Here is an 18389-nt window from a genome sequence, read left to right as displayed (position 1 = left end):
GGGCCAATCAAAGCTCGCGGTCCGGCAGCCAATCAGGAGCCTTGGCTGCTGGTCTGCAAGCTCTGATTGGCTCTCGGGCCAGCGCCAAATTGAAGATAGACACTGAGGGGCAGGAGAGGCGCACGCTGCGCTCTCCTCCCCTCAAGCAGCAGCTGCGCGGTGAGCAGCAGCGGAGGGGGGGAGGGAGCGGCGGTCCGGCGGCGGTGGATCTGGCGTACCCACGGCTAAATTCTTAAGGGTACGCCGTAGCCACCCGTACCCGCCCACTTGCACCGCTGGCCGAAGCCTCCCTCCACTGTTTGTTTGGGTGAGTGATTTCCTGGCATCAACGGTGTGTATTGCATTTAAGTGAAACTTCCGACTCGAAGTACTCAGGTGATAAGAAAATTCAACTTTGCAGTGGTTACAAATAACTTTAGTTTTATCAACTCTGCCATCTGGTAGAGATTTAAAATGAAAATGTCCATGTCAGATTTTGTTTCCTTTCTCCATTTTCTAATTTCTGTGAGAAAAAAATAAATAAATAAAAAACCTGTAATTTTTCATTTTTTTACAGCAGATTAGGCACTCCAGAAATAACAGGGAGTATAATAGCGCAGCAGGGAGACCTTGATGAACGAAGGAGGTCTTACGTAGAAGGCCCAAAGCTTTCAATCCCATCCACTACCTCTCCTGTTAATATAAGCAATATCAGCCCCAATGTACACAAGTCTGGCAGACCACTGTCACTGTATTATATTTCCTTTCCTGCTAGAACCCCAAGTGCACGTACCCAGGTGTGTGGGAGATCTGGTGTCCCCAGGCAGAGTGTCCGAGAGGGAGTCTGCCCAGTCTCCCTGAATCACAACACAGTCTGGCGGCTGGCAGCTTCCAAGTCCAGCGGCTTCCGCCGCAAGCGGGTCTGATGGCTTGGTATCCAGCAGCTTCCACTGCAATCAGATATGGCGGCTGGCAGCTTACGGGTCCAGCAGCTTTCACTGCAATCAGGTATGGCGGCTTGGGATCCAGCGGCTTCCACCGCAATCAGGTATGGCGGCTGGCGGCTTCCCGGTCCAGTGGCTTTCACTGCAATCAGGTATGGCGGCTGGTGGCTTGGGATCCAGCAGCTTCCACTGCAATCAGGTATGGCTGCTGGTGGCTTCCGGGTCCAGCGGCTTTCACTGCAATCAGGTATGGCCGCTGGTGGCCTGGGATCCAGCAGCTTTCACTGCAATCAGGTATGGCGGCTGGTGGCTTGGGATCCAGCAGCTTCTACTGCAATCAGGTATGGCGGTTGGCGGCTTCCGGGTCCAGCGGCTTCCACCGCAAGCGAGTCTGGTGGCTTGTGAATCCAGTGGCTTCCACCGCAAATGGATATGGCATCCAGCGGCTTCTGCATCAAAGGGGCCCGGCGACTTGCTGCTTCTGGGTCTGGCAGCTTCCGGCGACGAACGGACCAGTAACAGCTATGTAGATGGCTCTGCAGCACACATGTAGCCCACCAGCAGCGTTAATGCGATAAAAATATTAACGCCGTTATTAAGTTACAGCGTTAATGCGAAAATATTGCGTTAACTTTCCCAGCATTAAAAAAAAAAAAAATATATATATATATATATATATATATATAGCATACAATGTATAACCTGTTTGATGGTGTTTACAAAGTAAAGGGATGCTAGAAAACTGCTCTACCCCATTTTTGGATGGAACCAGAAAAAAAATAAGAAAATGCTAACAATTACTAATAAATATCACACTAGATAATAGCCAAGGTAACATGAGAATGATATGACACTATAGAGAACAAATATGTTTTAAAGAAAACTGACAGTGATGTTGTTCTTGAGAAAGGTCTATGTATATATGAAGGCAGGTATATTTGATCCAGGTTTCTAACCTATATATTTTAAAACCTGAGGAAAGTTTTTAGTTGTGTTACGAACAGCTTTTGGTAAAAGCTGGATAAGGGTTCCTGGGATATGGATGTGAAAAGAGAGGGCGGGCCCATTTCTCGTCTTAGGGCCTGTTGGCTCCATAGAAAGTGATTTCAGCTGCATGAGAGTGTTATAAGGCTGTCAATATCACGCTGCCTGGGATAAAAAAAAAAAAAAAAAGAGACTGCGGAGTGTCTGTGAGAGACAACAAGTGGGAAAACAAGTAAGCTATGCTTTCTAAAAGCTCTTGAGTTAAGTTGGGATGCTGTCGGGATGCTGGCACCATAATCCTGACACATGTCAAAATCCTGGCACCGCAACTCCAACATCAATTGGAATACCGACACCAGAATCCCGACTGATTGCATTGTGAATGTAAGTATTGCGTGTCTCCTAGATTTTAGCCCTGGGGGGAAAGTTAGGTTTAGGCTGCGGGAGGAGTGTTAGGGTTAGACTGTGGGGAAGGGAGGGTTAGGCTACAAGGAAGGGAGGGTTAGGCACCCCAGGGAGGGTTTGGTTAGGCTGTGCTGGAGGGAGCGTTAGGGATAGGCTGTGAGGGAGGGAGTGTTAGCGTTAGTCTGTGGTAAGGGGGGTTGTTAGGGTCAGGCACCACAAGGGAGGGTTATGGCTACACTACCGGGAGGGGGAGGGGCTAGGGTTAGCCTGCGAGTGAGGGAGATAGGGGGAAGATTAGGCATACTTACCTGACCCCTGACAGGATTCTGTGCATCGGGATGCCTCTGTAATTTTTGTGGTCGCCTGAATCCGATCCCCCAGGATTCCGTATGTATTCCATTTAGTTTGGTGCCAGACGGCAAGGTATTTATTTTGATGTTTTATTTTGTTTTGCTGCCTAATAAAACAGGTTGAGGCCAGTTGCATGACAATTCTTAGATATGGTACCTGTTCCCCTAACCGTTACTAGATATATTACAGTCTGCCATAATAATCTTATTTTAAGGGTGGAGAGAAGTGGCTGAGATGCGTATGACTCAGTAATACTCAATGATACACAAATATGCGTTATGTTCGCTGCGGCACAGGCGCAGTCTGCAGAAATCACTAGATGTGACTGTATTCCATCCTGCCAATCAGCAAAGGCTGAAATTATTTACACCAATTTTCTGGGTCCGTGCAAGCTGGTGAGTTCTATATTTATCTGCTTACAGTACACTAGTCATGATCTCTATATAACACTGCTATAATAGGCCAACTTTATATATCCTGCTGGTGTGATTGCTGGGAGACGGGAAGGGGCTTTTATGGAACATGGTTCTATAATTATCTGCTTATACAAGTCATCTCTATTTAACACTGTTCTAATAAGCCAGCTGTATATGCCAGGGGAGCAGTAGGCAATATTTTTCTCTTAGGGTACCGGACGTTCATGCCCAAAAAAGTCTGAGTCTTTTGTGCCTGATTCTGATTTGGAAGTAAAGCAAAAAAACAACAAGTAACTGTGCACCACCATACTGCACTGCAGGTGGGGCAGATGTAACGTGCAGAGAATTAGATTTGGCTGCAGCGTGTCCAAACTGAAAGCTAAATTGCAGTGTAAACATAAAGCTGTCTAACATTTGTGGGCTACATGCCAAAGGAGCCAGTATTTACCCTACACAGAAACAATATAAATGTATTTGCTCCACTTGCATGGCAATATGGTTTGTTCCAGACACAAAGTTACTTGCTTTTTTTGCTTTACAGAAGTAGCCACGCTCATTCAAATCGCGATGCGGCCGCACGTGCGTATGCGTCACGCATTTGTCTTGCCGCGCCTAGGTGCGAATAGTCGCACTTGGGGATCGCACATTGCAAAGCCTATGGGCGGGCGCGTTTTTGGCGATTGGTGTGGAGCGATGCAACCGCATTGCAGGCTGAATAAGCGTAGCTACATCTGCTGCACTACTGGGGCAGAGTCACTCACACCATTCTCAAAAGGCTGCCTTGTTGCACCACTGCCAAGGGAAGCCTGCGCCTGCTATGTACTAAGCCAGCATGCGCAGCAATACACCAATCCTCTATCCTGTCACGATCCGTCAGACTCAGGATTTGTTTGTGGACACTGGAACTGGAACCACTGGGCAATATAGATGAAGCTGTATGAGATTTAGCTAAGTACTTTAATGGTGCTGCTACAGGTGACCACTCTAGGACTGAGGCAAGGCAGCAGCAGGACTGGAAACTGGATGATGGACTGTATCGGATGACTGACTAAGCTAGATGCCGGGCCAGGACCAGCTACACAGGATTCTGGGACAGGACCGGCTAGGCGGGGATACCAGGCCAGGACAGGCTACGCAGGAATTACAGGCCGGAACCGGCTTTGTGGGGATGCAGGGCTGTATTAGTCAGGCTGGGACTGTAACTGGAGTTTACTGGCTGGGACCAGATTGGCTGCCAGAGTCAGCTGAGGCAAGGAGCACTCTGAAGGAGATGCAGTCACCTGACAAGATCCAACATGGCGACGTCCATGCATCAGCTCCACAACACAAGTGCAACAAGAAAACCTGACCTGCAGAACAGGCAGCAAACCTAAGCCACATGCCAGAGTGTGACACATCCTCTGTGTTTGCGGAACTCGATGAGTCAAGATATCTAGGGGATGTCGGCATTCATACGCTGTGTATTAACTAGGAAAGCAAAAGGCAAATATCTTTGGGACGGCGATGGGGTCCGTTCCCAAAAATGGAGGTGTGTCGCCTCAGACACAGATGTACTGACCACGGCTATGCACATGCAGACTTGAGTAACGCTGACCATTACTGCACCTTGTGTTGTAACTTAGGGGGTCATTCCGACCTGATCGCAGACTAGCTATTTTTTGCAGCGCTGCGATCAGATAGTCGCCGCCCATAGGGGAGTGTATTTTCGCTTTGCAAGTGTGCGATCGCATGTGCAGCCGAGCGGTACAAAAAAGTTTTGTGCAGTTTCTGAGTAGCTCTGAACTTACTCAGCCGCTGCGATCACTTCAGCCTGTTCGGTCTCGGAATTGACGTCAGACACCCGCCCTGCAAACGCCTGGACACGCCTGCATTTTCCCAAACACTCACAGAAAACGGTCAGTTGACACCCACAAACGCCCTCTTCTGGCAATCTCCTTGCGATCGGCTGTGCAAATGGATTCTTCGTTAAATCCATCGCCCAGCACCGATCCGCTTTGTACCCGTACGACGTGCCTGCGCATTGCGGTGCATACGTATGCGCAGTGCAAAGAATAGCTAGCGTGCGATCAGGTCGGAATGACCCCCTTAGGCTGAGTACAGCAAAGGTGTATTTGCACAATTGTGAACACATGCATACCTGGACAAAGGTGCATGTAATCCTGGGAATGTGGTATTATATTCAGAGGCAAGTGCAATGAAGATGTGATCACTGCAGCCCTTCCTTAATTGCGTGCGCATGTCCGTGTTGACAGCGCAGGCGGAGCGGTACGTAGATTTTTTTTTTGGGGGGGGAGTTCTTATTTGGGAAACCATGAGCCGTGCGTTGCTACACTCGGCAAACCACCCTCCCATTCATTGATAATGAATCCGGAGATTAGCCTCATGATCCCAGCAAAATAATGTTATTTTTAATTGCTGCAATAAAAGATAACGTAAAACATATGTGAAGAAGTGTTGCACTGATAGTTTACTTATTACTTTGGGCAAAGCCTCTTATCACCAGCAGACGTCAGTCAGTCATTCAGGTTGTTAGTAAAGCCTATATTTGCCAATATTTGCACAACAGGTTAAGCGCTTGATTCCATTTAATGATTTGCCATAATGTCTTTGATAAAAATGTAAACGTGCTATTGGCTCACCATAGATAAACAGATACATCAGTTCATTTATCAGATTTTTCCTTGACTTTTAGATCCCCTAGACTGATGAAGGCCGCGTTCGGTATATGTCATCCATGTACAACTACAAGCCAATGGTGTTAAAATACAATAAGTCCTAGAATACAAGTTGGTAAATTCTGTATGGTAGGTACAAGCTTGCAGTTTTGCTTCTATCAATGGCTGTAGTGATTCTACACAATATATATGGCTATTACCTGGTTCCTTCCTACTGTGATGGTTCCTGTCTCCTGTGCGTGGTACCTGGTTCCTGTCCAGTTCCGATCTAGTCTGCTGCCCCTTTGTCTTACGCCTGTCAGTGCACTGCAAGTACCTAAAGTGCGGGGGTCCATGGTGAATATCAACACGTTAGACTCCGCGCCTCCAATCTCACTGCCAATCCCAAGTTACGGGTTGGCATCCACTATCCATTTGTGAGGTGCGACAGGATGAGAGACGCAGATCTTGTACAGCGGAGCAGGTGGAGAGAGCTGGGAGATGTTTTGAGATAAGCAAAGAGATGTATATTGGTGTAGTCTGGATGGTAGCCTTATTTAAGTAAAAGTATTCCATTGAATTCAGCAGAATACAGGTGGGACTGCGGAACAGTGGGTCTAATTCAGACCTGATAGCAAGCGATTTTTGCACTGCTGCGTTCAGATAGTCGCCGCCTACAGAGGGAGTGTATTTTAGCTGTGCAAGTGTGCGAACGCATGTGTAGCCGAGCAGTACAAACTGATTATGTGCAGTCTCTGCGCAGTCCAGGACATACTCAGCCGTTGCGATCGCTTCAGCCTGTCCGGGACCGGAATTGACGTCAGGAACCCTCCCTGCAAAGGATTGGGAACGCCTGCGTTTTTCCAAACACTCCCAGAAAACGGTCAGTTGCCACCCACAAACGCCTTCTTCCTGTCAATATCCTTGCGATCGCCCGCGCAAAAGGATCCGTTGCGCAAACCCATCGCTGAGCGGCGATCCACTTTGTACCCGTGCGACGCGCCTGCGCATTGTGGTGCATACACATGCGCAGCTTAGACCTGATCACCCGATGTGAGAAAACGCAGCCGAGCGATCAGGTGTGAAACCCCCCCAGTGTGCGAAAAAGACGGAGTGTCCCACTGCAATTGGGATGGTTGGGAAATAAGCAGCATTACTATAATTTCACTGTACTTGGAACCAATGATTTTAGGAGCACACCCCTCTATAATAGTAACATCCAAAACACAGTAGAAGTGACAACTGCAGACACATTTACCATCTGGAGCATCCACCTCTGCTGCATCGGGAGAAGGATGGGGTACCGGGAAGGAGATTGGATGGGGGTATAGGGGGGGGGAATGGCTAGCATACATGACAGACAGCAATCTGCCAACTAAACGCTACAGAATAAAAGTAAGAAGGAGATTGGGTGAAAATAATGTGTAAGAGGGATATTTAATCAAATCAAAAACATGTCCTGCTGCTAAACACAAGACACATAACAAGGACGAAACGTAGAAAGACTCTGCCTGACCCAGCGACGGTTTCTTGTTGCTGGATTCGCAAAGTTCGAACAAACAAAAAATAAGATTTTACTTACCGATAAATCTATTTCTCGTAGTCCGTAGTGGATGCTGGGACTCCGTAAGGACCATGGGGAATAGCGGCTCCGCAGGAGACAGGGCACAAAATAAAAGCTTAAGGATCAGGTGGTGTGCACTGGCTCCTCCCCCTATGACCCTCCTCCAAGCCTCAGTTAGAATACTGTGCCCGGACGAGCGTACATAATAAGGAGGGATATTGAATCCCGGGTAAGACTCATACCAGCCACACCAATCACACCGTACAACTCGTGATCTGAACCCAGTTAACAGTATGATAAACGCAAAGGAGCCTCTGAAAAGATGGCTCACAACAATAATAACCCGAATTTTTGTAACAATAACTATATACAAGTATTGCAGACAATCCGCACTAGGGATGGGCGCCCAGCATCCACTACGGACTACGAGAAATAGATTTATCGGTAAGTAAAATCTTATTTTCTCTGACGTCCTAGTGGATGCTGGGACTCCGTAAGGACCATGGGGATTATACCAAAGCTCCCAAACGGGCGGGAGAGTGCGGATGACTCTGCAGCACCGAATGAGAGAACTCCAGGTCCTCCTCAGCCAGGGTATCAAATTTGTAGAATTTAGCAAACGTGTTTGCCCCTGACCAAGTAGCTGCTCGGCAAAGTTGTAAAGCCGAGACCCCTCGGGCAGCCGCCCAAGATGAGCCCACTTTCCTTGTGGAATGGGCTTTTACTGATTTTGGCTGTGGCAATCCTGCCACAGAATGTGCAAGCTGAATTGTACTACAAATTGTACAAGCTGTACAAATTGTACAAGCTGAATTGTACTACAAACGAGCAATCGTCTGCTTTGAAGCAGGAGCACCCAGCTTGTTGGGTGCATACAGGATAAACAGCGAGTCAGATTTTCTGACTCCAGCCGTCCTGGAAACATATATTTTCAAGGCCCTGACAACGTCAAGCAACTTAGAGTCCTCTAAGTCCCTGGTAGCCGCAGGTACCACAATAGGTTGGTTCATGTGAAATGCAGAAACCACCTTAGGTAGAAATTGAGGACGAGTCCTCAATTCCGCCCTGTCAGAATGAAAAATTAAGTAAGGGCTTTTATATGATAAAGCCGCCAATTCTGACACACGCCTGGCTGAAGCCAAGGCTAACAGCATCGACACCTTCCATGTGAGATATTTTAAGTCCACAGTGGAAAGTGGTTCAAACCAATGTGACTTTAGAAAACTCAACACAACATTGAGATCCCAAGGTGCCACTGGAGGCACAAAAGGAGGCTGTATGTGCAGCACCCCTTTTACAAATGTCTGAACTTCAGGTACTGAAGCCAGTTCTTTCTGGAAGAAAATCGACAGGGCCGAAATTTGAACCTTAATGGACCCTAATTTTAGGCCCATAGACAGTCCTGTTTGCAGGAAATGAAGGAAACGACCCAGTTGAAATTCCTCTGTAGGGGCCTTCTTGGCCTCACACCACGCAACATATTTACGCCAAATGCGGTGATAATGTTTTGCGGTTACGTCCTTCCTGGCTTTGACCAGAGTAGGGATGACTTCTTCTGGAATGCCTTTTTCCCTCAGGATCCGGCGTTCAACCGCCATGCCGTCAAACGCAGCCGCGGTAAGTCTTGGAACAGACAAGGCCCCTGCAGTAGCAGGTCCTTTCTTAGAGGTAGAGGCCACGGTTCGTCCGTGAGCATCTCTTGAAGTTCCGGGTACCAAGTCCTTCTTGGCCAATCCGGAACCACGAGTATAGTTCTTACTCCTCTCCTTCTTATGATTCTCAGTACTTTTGGTATGAGAGGCAGAGGAGGGAACACATACACTGACTGGTACACCCACGGCGTTACCAGAGCGTCCACTGCTATTGCCTGAGGGTCCCTTGACCTGGCGCAATATCTGTCCAGTTTTTTGTTTAGACGTGACGCCATCATGTCCACCTTTGGTTTTTCCCAACGGTTTACAATCAGGTGGAAGACTTCTGGGTGAAGTCCCCACTCTCCCGGATGAAGGTCGTGTCTGCTGAGGAAGTCTGCTTCCCAGTTGTCCACTCCCGGAATGAACACTGCTGACAGTGCTATCACATGATTTTCCGCCCAGCGAAGAATCCTTGCAGCTTCTGCCATTGCCCTCCTGCTTCTCGTGCCGCCCTGTCTGTTTACGTGGGCGACTGACGTGATGTTGTCCGATTGGATCAACACCGCCTGACCCTGAAGCAGAGGTTTTGCTTGACTTAGGGCATTGTAAATGGCCCTTAGTTCCAGAATGTTTATATGAAGAGATGTTTCCATGCTTGACCACAAGCCCTGGAAATTCCTTCCCTGTGTGACTGCTCCCCAGCCTCTCAGGCTGGTATCCGTGGTTACCAGGATCCAATCCTGAATGCCAAATCTGCGGCCCTCTAGTAGATGAGCACTCTGCAGCCACCACAGGAGAGACACCCTTGTCCTTGGCGACAGGGTTATCCGCTGATGCATCTGCAGATGCGATCCGGACCATTTGTCCAGTAGATCCCACTGAAACGTTCTTGCATGGAATCTTCCGAATGGAATCGCTTCGTAGGAAGCCACCATTTTTCCCAGGACCCTCGTGCACTGATGCACTGAGACCTGGCCTGGTTTTAGGAGGTTTCTGACTAGCTCGGATAACTCCCTGGCCTTCTCCTCCGGGAGAAACACCTTCTTCTGAACTGTGTCCAGAATCAGTCCTAGGAACAGTAGACGTGTCGTTGGAATCAGCTGCGATTTTGGAATATTTAGAATCCACCCGTGCTGACGTAACACTACCTGAGATAGTGCTACTCCGACTTCTAACTGTTCCCTGGATCTTGCCCTTATCAGGAGATCGTCCAAGTAAGGGATAATTAAAATGCCTTTTCTTCGTAGAAGAATCATCATTTCGGCCATTACCTTGGTAAAGACCCGAGGTGCCGTGGACAATCCAAACGGCAGCGTCTGAAACTGATAATGACAGTTTTGTACTACAAACCTGAGGTACCCTTGGTGAGAAGGGTATATTGGGACGTGGAGATAAGCATCTTTGATGTCCAGAGACACCATATAGTCCCCTTCTTCCAGGTTCGCTATCACTGCTCTGAGTGACTCCATCTTGAATTTGAACCTTTTTATGTAAGTGTTCAAGGATTTCAGATTTAAAATTGGTCTCACCGAGCCGTCCGGCTTCGGTACCACAAACAGCGTGGAATAATACCCCTTTCCCTGTTGCAGGAGGGGTACCTTGATTATCACCTGCTGGGAATACAGCTTGTGAATGGCTTCCAAAACTGCCTCCCTGTCGGAGGGAGACTTTGGTAAAGCAGACTTCAGGAACCGACGAGGGGGAAACGCCTCGAATTCCAGTTTGTACCCCTGCGATACTACCTGTAGAATCCAGGGATCCACTTGCGAGTGAGCCCACTGCGCGTTGAAATTCTTGAGACGGGCCCCCACCATATCTGAGTCTGCTTGTAAAGCCCCAGCGTCATGCTGACGACTTGGCAGAAGCAGGGGAGGGCTTCTGCTCCTGGGAAGCGGCTGCACGGTGCAGTCTTTTTCCTCTTCCTCTGCCCCGGGGCAGAAAGGAGTGGCCTTTTGCTCGCTTGTACTTATGGAAACGAAAGGACTGAGTTTGAAAAGACGGTGTCTTTTTCTGCTGATGTGAAGTGACCTGGGGTAAAAAGGTGGATTTCCCAGCCGTTGCCGTGGCCACCAGGTCCGATAGACCAGCCCCAAATAACTCCTCCCCTTTATACGGCAATACTTCCATGTGCCGTTTGGAATCCGCATCCCCTGACCACTGTCGCGTCCATAACGCTCTTCTGGCAGAGATGGACATAGCACTTACTCTTGATGCCAGGGTGCAAATATCCCTCTGTGCATCACGCATATATAGCAATGCATCCTTTAAATGTTCTATAGTTAACAAAATATTGTCCCTATCCAGGGTATCAATATTCTCAGTCAGGGAATCCGACCATGCGACTCCAGCACTGCACATCCAGGCTGAGGCGATTGCTGGTCGCAGTATAACACCAGTATGTGTGTATATACTTTTTAGGATATTTTCCAGCCTTCTATCAGCTGGTTCTTTGAGGGTGGCCGTATCAGGAGACGGTAACGCTACTTGTTTAGATAAACGTGTGAGCGCCCTATCTACCCTAGGGGGTGTTTCCCAACGCGCCCTAACCTCTGGCGGGAAGGGATATAATGCTAATAATTTATTAGAAATTAGCTGTTTTTTATCGGGGGAAACCCACGCTTTATCACACACCTCATTTATTTCCTCTGACTCAGGAAAAACTATTGGTAGTTTTTTCACACCCCACATAATACCCTTCTTTGTGGTACTTGTAGTGTCAGAAAGGTTCAATGCCTCTTTCATTGCCGTGATCATGTAACGTGTGGCCCTACTGGACATTACGTTTGTCTCGTCACCGTCGACACTAGACTCAGTATCTGTGTCAGGGTCTGTGTCGACCCACTGAGGTAACGGGCGTTTTAGCGCCCCTGACGGTGTCTGAGACGCCTGGACAGGCACTAATTGATTTGCCGGCTGTCTCATGTCGTCAACAGTTTTTTGCAAATTGCTGACATTATCACTTAATTGTTTAAATACAATCATCCAGTCAGGTGTCGACTCCCCAGGGGGTGACATCACCAACGCAGGCAACTGCTCCGCCTCCACATCATTTTCCTCCTCATACATGTCGACACACGCGTACCGACACACAGCACACACACCGGGAATGCTCTGATAGAGGACAGGACCCCACTTAGCCCTTTGGAGAGACAGAGGGAGAGTCTGCCAGCACACACCCAGCGCTATATATATACAGGGATAACCTTATATAAGTGTTATTCCCTTATAGCTGCTGTTATTATCGTTATTTGCTGCCAAAAATGCCCCCCCTTCTCTTTTTTACCCTGATTCTGAAGCAGGACTGCAGGGGAGAGTCAGGGAGCCGTCCTTCCAGCGGAGCTGTGAGGGAAAATGGCGCTTGTGTGCTGAGGAGATAGGCTCCGCCCCTTCACGACGTCCTTATCTCCCGCTTTTTTGTGTAAAAATGGCAGGGGTTAAAATACATCCATATAGCCCAGGAGCTATATGTGATGTATTCTTTTTGCCACCTAAGGTATATACTGTTATATTGCGTCTCAGGGCGCTCCCCCCCAGCGCCCTGCACCCTCAGTGACCGGAGTGTGAAGTGTGCTGAGAGCAATGGCGCACAGCTGCGGTGCTGTGCGCTACCTTAGTCTGAAGACAGGATGTCTTCTGCCGCCGATTTCACCGGACCTCTTCGTCTCTTCTGGCTCTGTAAGGGGGACGGCGGCGCGGCTCCGGTGACCCATCCAGGCTGTACCTGTGATCGTCCCTCTGGAGCTAATGTCCAGTAGCCTAAGAAGCCCAATCCACTCTGCACGCAGGTGAGTTCGCTTCTTCTCCCCTTAGTCCCACGATGCAGTGAGCCTGTTGCCAGCAGGACTCACTGAAAATAAAAAAACCTAAACTAAACTTTTATTCTAAGCAGCTCAGGAGAGCCACCTAGATTGCACCCTTCTCGGCCGGGCACAAAAATCTAACTGAGGCTTGGAGGAGGGTCATAGGGGGAGGAGCCAGTGCACACCACCTGATCCTTAAGCTTTTATTTTGTGCCCTGTCTCCTGCGGAGCCGCTATTCCCCATGGTCCTTACGGAGTCCCAGCATCCACTAGGACGTCAGAGAAAATAAGATTTTACTTACCGATAAATCTATTTCTCGGAGTCCGTAGTGGATGCTGGGGTTCCTGAAAGGACCATGGGGAATAGCGGCTCCGCAGGAGACAGGGCACAAAAAGTAAAGCTTTTCCAGATCAGGTGGTGTGCACTGGCTCCTCCCCCTATGACCCTCCTCCAGACTCCAGTTAGGTACTGTGCCCGGACGAGCGTACACAATAAGGGAGGATTTTGAATCCCGGGTAAGACTCATACCAGCCACACCAATCACACCGTACAACTTGTGATCTAAACCCAGTTAACAGTATGATAACAGCGGAGCCTCTGAAAGATGGCTTCCTTCAACAATAACCCGAATTAGTTAACAATAACTATGTACAATTATTGCAGATAATCCGCACTTGGGATGGGCGCCCAGCATCCACTACGGACTCCGAGAAATAGATTTATCGGTAAGTAAAATCTTATTTTCTCTATCGTCCTAGTGGATGCTGGGGTTCCTGAAAGGACCATGGGGATTATACCAAAGCTCCCAAACGGGCGGGAGAGTGCGGATGACTCTGCAGCACCGAATGAGAGAACTCCAGGTCCTCCTTAGCCAGAGTATCAAATTTGTAAAATTTTACAAACGTGTTCTCCCCTGACCACGTAGCTGCTCGGCAAAGTTGTAATGCCGAGACCCCACGGGCAGCCGCCCAAGATGAGCCCACCTTCCTTGTGGAGTGGGCCTTTACAGATTTAGGCTGTGGCAGGCCTGCCACAGAATGTGCAAGTTGGATTGTGCTACAGATCCAACGAGCAATCGTCTGCTTAGACGCAGGAGCACCCATCTTGTTGGGTGCATACAATATAAACAACGAGTCAGATTTTCTGACTCCAGCTGTCCTTGCAATATATATTTTTAATGCTCTGACAACGTCCAGTAACTTGGAGTCCTCCAAGTCACTTGTAGCCGCAGGCACTACAATAGGCTGGTTCAGATGAAATGCTGACACCACCTTAGGGAGAAAATGCGGACGAGTCCGCAGTTCTGCCCTGTCCGAATGGAAAATCAGATATGGGCTTTTGTAAGATAAAGCTGCCAGTTCTGACACTCTCCAGGCCGAAGCCAGGGCTAGAAGCATGGTCACTTTCCATGTGAGATATTTCAAATCCACCTTCTTTAGTGGTTCAAACCAATGAGATTTTAGAAAGTCCAAAACCACATTGAGATCCCACGGTGCCACTGGAGGCACCACAGGAGGCTGTATATGTAGCACTCCCTTAACAAAGGTCTGGACTTCAGGGACTGAAGCCAATTCTTTTTGAAAGAAAATCGACAGGGCCGAAATTTGAACCTTAATAGATCCCAATTTGAGACCCATAGACAATCCTGATTGCAGGAAATGTAGGAATCGACCCAGTTGAAATTCCTCCGTCGGAGCACTCCGATCTTCGCACCACGCAACATATTTTCGCCAAATTCGGTGATAATGTTGCACGGTTACTTCCTTCCTTGCTTTAATCAAAGTAGGAATGACTTCTTCCGGCATGCCTTTTTCCTTTAGGATCCGGCGTTCAACCGCCATGCCGTCAAACGCAGCCGCGGTAAGTCTTGAAACAGACAGGGACCCTGCTGAAGCAAGTCCCTCCTTAGAGGTAGAGGCCACGGATCTTCCGTGATCATCTCTTGAAGTTCCGGGTACCAAGTCCTTCTTGGCCAATCCGGAACCACTAGTATCGTCCTTACGCCTCTTTGCCGTATAATTCTCAATACTTTTGGTATGAGAGGCAGAGGAGGAAACACATACACCGACTGGTACACCCAAGGCGTTACCAGCGCGTCCACAGCTATTGCCTGCGGATCTCTTGACCTGGCGCAATACCTGTCCAGTTTTTTGTTGAGGCGAGACGCCATCATGTCCACCATTGGTCTTTCCCAACGGGTTACCAGCAAGTGGAAGACTTCTGGATGAAGTCCCCACTCTCCCGGGTGAAGATCGTGTCTGCTGAGGAAGTCTGCTTCCCAGTTGTCCACTCCCGGGATGAACACTGCTGACAGTGCTATCACATGATTCTCTGCCCAGCGAAGAATCCTTGCAGCTTCTGCCATTGCACTCCTGCTTCTTGTGCCGCCCTGTCTGTTCACATGGGCGACTGCCGTGATGTTGTCCGACTGGATCAACACCGGTTTTCCCTGAAGCAGAGGTTCTGCCTGGCTTAGAGCATTGTATATTGCTCTTAGTTCCAGAATGTTTATGTGAAGAGACGTTTCCAGGCTCGTCCATACTCCCTGGAAGTTTCTTCCTTGTGTGACTGCTCCCCAGCCTCTCAGGCTGGCGTCCGTGGTCACCAGGATCCAATCCTGTATGCCGAATCTGCGGCCCTCCAATAGATGAGCACTCTGCAACCACCACAGAAGAGACACCCTTGTCCTTGGAGACAGGGTTATCCGCAGGTGCATCTGAAGATGCGACCCTGACCATTTGTCCAACAGATCCCTTTGGAAAATTCTTGCGTGGAATCTGCCGAATGGAATTGCTTCGTAAGAAGCCACCATTTTTCCCAGGACTCTTGTGCATTGATGTACAGACACCTTTCCTGGTTTTAGGAGGTTCCTGACAAGCTCGGATAACTCCTTGGCTTTTTCCTCCGGGAGAAAAACCTTTTTCTGAACCGTGTCCAGAATCATCCCTAGGAACAGCAGACGAGTTGTCGGCATTAACTGGGATTTTGGAATATTCAGAATCCACCCGTGCTGTTTTAGCACTTCTTGCGACAGTGCTAATCCCATCTCTAGCTGTTCTCTGGACCTTGCCCTTATTAGGAGATCGTCCAAGTATGGGATAATTAATATGCCTTTTCTTCGAAGAAGAATCATCATCTCGGCCATTACCTTTGTAAAGACCCGAGGTGCCGTGGACAATCCGAACGGCAGCGTCTGAAACTGATAGTGACAGTTTTGTACAACGAACCTGAGGTACCCCTGGTGTGAGGGGTAAATTGGCACGTGGAGATACGCATCCTTGATGTCCAAGGATACCATAAAGTCCCCCTCTTCCAGGTTCGCTATCACTGCTCTGAGTGACTCCATCTTGAACTTGAACTTCTTTATGTACAGGTTCAAGGACTTCAGATTTAGAATAGGCCTTACCGAGCCATCCGGCTTCGGTACCACAAAAAGAGTGGAATAATACCCCTTCCCTTGTTGTAGAAGAGGTACCTTGACTATCACCTGCTGAGAGTACAGCTTGTGAATGGCTTCCAAAACCGTCTCCCTTTCGGAGGGGGACGTTGGTAAAGCAGACTTCAGGAAACGGCGAGGTGGATCTGTCTCTAATTCCAACCTGTACCCCTGAGATATTATCTGCAGGATCCAGGGATCTACCTGCGAGTGAGCCCACTGCGCGCTGTAATTTTTGAGACGACCACCCACCGTCCCCGAGTCCGCTTGAGAAGCCCCAGCGTCATGCTGAGGCTTTTGTAGAAGCCGGGGAAGGCTTCTGTTCCTGGGAAGGAGCTGCCTGTTGCTGTCTCTTCCCTCGACCTCTGCCTCGTGGCAGATATGAATAGCCCTTTGCTCTCTTATTTTTAAAGGAACGAAAGGGCTGCGGTTGAAAAGTCGGTGCCTTTTTCTGTTGGGGAGTGACTTGAGGTAGAAAGGTGGATTTCCCGGCTGTAGCCGTGGCCACCAAATCTGATAGACCGACTCCAAATAACTCCTCCCCTTTATACGGCAAAACTTCCATATGTCGTTTTGAATCCGCATCGCCTGTCCACTGTCGCGTCCATAAAGCTCTTCTGGCCGAAATGGACATAGCACTTACCCGTGATGCCAGTGTGCAGATATCCCTCTGTGCATCACGCATATAAAGAAATGCATCCTTTATTTGTTCTAACGACAGTAAAATATTGTCCCTGTCCAGGGTATCAATATTTTCAATCAGGGACTCTGACCAAACTACCCCAGCACTGCACATCCAGGCAGTCGCTATAGCTGGTCGTAGTATAACACCTGCATGTGTGTATATACTTTTTTGGATATTTTCCATCCTCCTATCTGATGGATCTTTAAGTGCGGCCGTCTCAGGAGAGGGTAACGCCACTTGTTTAGATAAGCGTGTTAGCGCCTTGTCCACCCTAGGAGGTGTTTCCCAGCGCTCCCTAACCTCTGGCGGGAAAGGGTATAATGCCAATAATTTCTTTGAAATTATCAGCTTTTTATCAGGGGCAACCCACGCTTCATTACACACGTCATTTAATTCTTCTGATTCAGGAAAAACTATAGGTAGTTTTTTCACACCCCACATAATACCCTGTTTAGTGGTACCTGTAGTATCAGCTAAATGTAACGCCTCCTTCATTGCCAAAATCATATAACGTGTGGCCCTACTGGAAAATACGGTTGATTCGTCACCGTCACCACTGGAGTCAGTGCCTGTGTCTGGGTCTGTGTCGACCGACTGAGGCAAAGGGCGTTTCACAGCCCCTGACGGTGTTTGAGTCGCCTGGACAGGCACTAATTGATTGTCCGGCCGTCTCATGTCGTCAAACGACTGCTTTAGCGTGTTGACACTATCCCGTAGTTCCATAAATAAAGGCATCCATTCTGGTGTCGACTCCCTAGGGGGTGACATCCTCATATTTGGCAATTGCTCCGCCTCCACACCAATATCGTCCTCATACATGTCGACACACACGTACCGACACACAGCAGACACACAGGGAATGCTCCTAACGAAGACAGGACCCACTAGCCCTTTGGGGAGACAGAGGGAGAGTTTGCCAGCACACACCAAAAGCGCTATATATAACAGGGATAGCCTTATAATAAGTGCTCCCTTATAGCTGCTTTATATATATCAAAATATCGCCATAAATTTGCCCCCCCTCTCTGTTTTACCCTGTTTCTGTAGTGCAGTGCAGGGGAGAGACCTGGGAGCCGTCCTGACCAGCGGAGCTGTGAGAGGAAATGGCGCCGTGTGCTGAGGAGATAGGCCCCGCCCCTTTTCCGGCGGGCTCGTCTCCCGCTATTTAGTGAATCCAGGCAGGGGTTAAATATCTCCATATAGCCTCTGGGGGCTATATGTGAGGTATTTTTAGCCTTTATATAGGTTACATTTGCCTCCCAGGGCGCCCCCCCCCAGCGCCCTGCACCCTCAGTGACTGCGTGTGAAGTGTGCTGAGAGGAAAATGGCGCACAGCTGCAGTGCTGTGCGCTACCTTTAGAAGACTGCAGGAGTCTTCAGCCGCCGATTCTGGACCTCTTCTGACTTCAGCATCTGCAAGGGGGCCGGCGGCGCGGCTCCGGTGACCATCCAGGCTGTACCTGTGATCGTCCCTCTGGAGCTGATGTCCAGTAGCCAAGAAGCCAATCCATCCTGCACGCAGGTGAGTTCACTTCT

Source organism: Pseudophryne corroboree, chromosome 1 (genome assembly GCF_028390025.1).
Source record: "Pseudophryne corroboree isolate aPseCor3 chromosome 1, aPseCor3.hap2, whole genome shotgun sequence".
NCBI lineage: Eukaryota > Metazoa > Chordata > Amphibia > Anura > Myobatrachidae > Pseudophryne > Pseudophryne corroboree.
The sequence above is the reverse complement of the archived record's forward strand: the minus strand, read 5'-3'. Positions refer to the sequence as shown.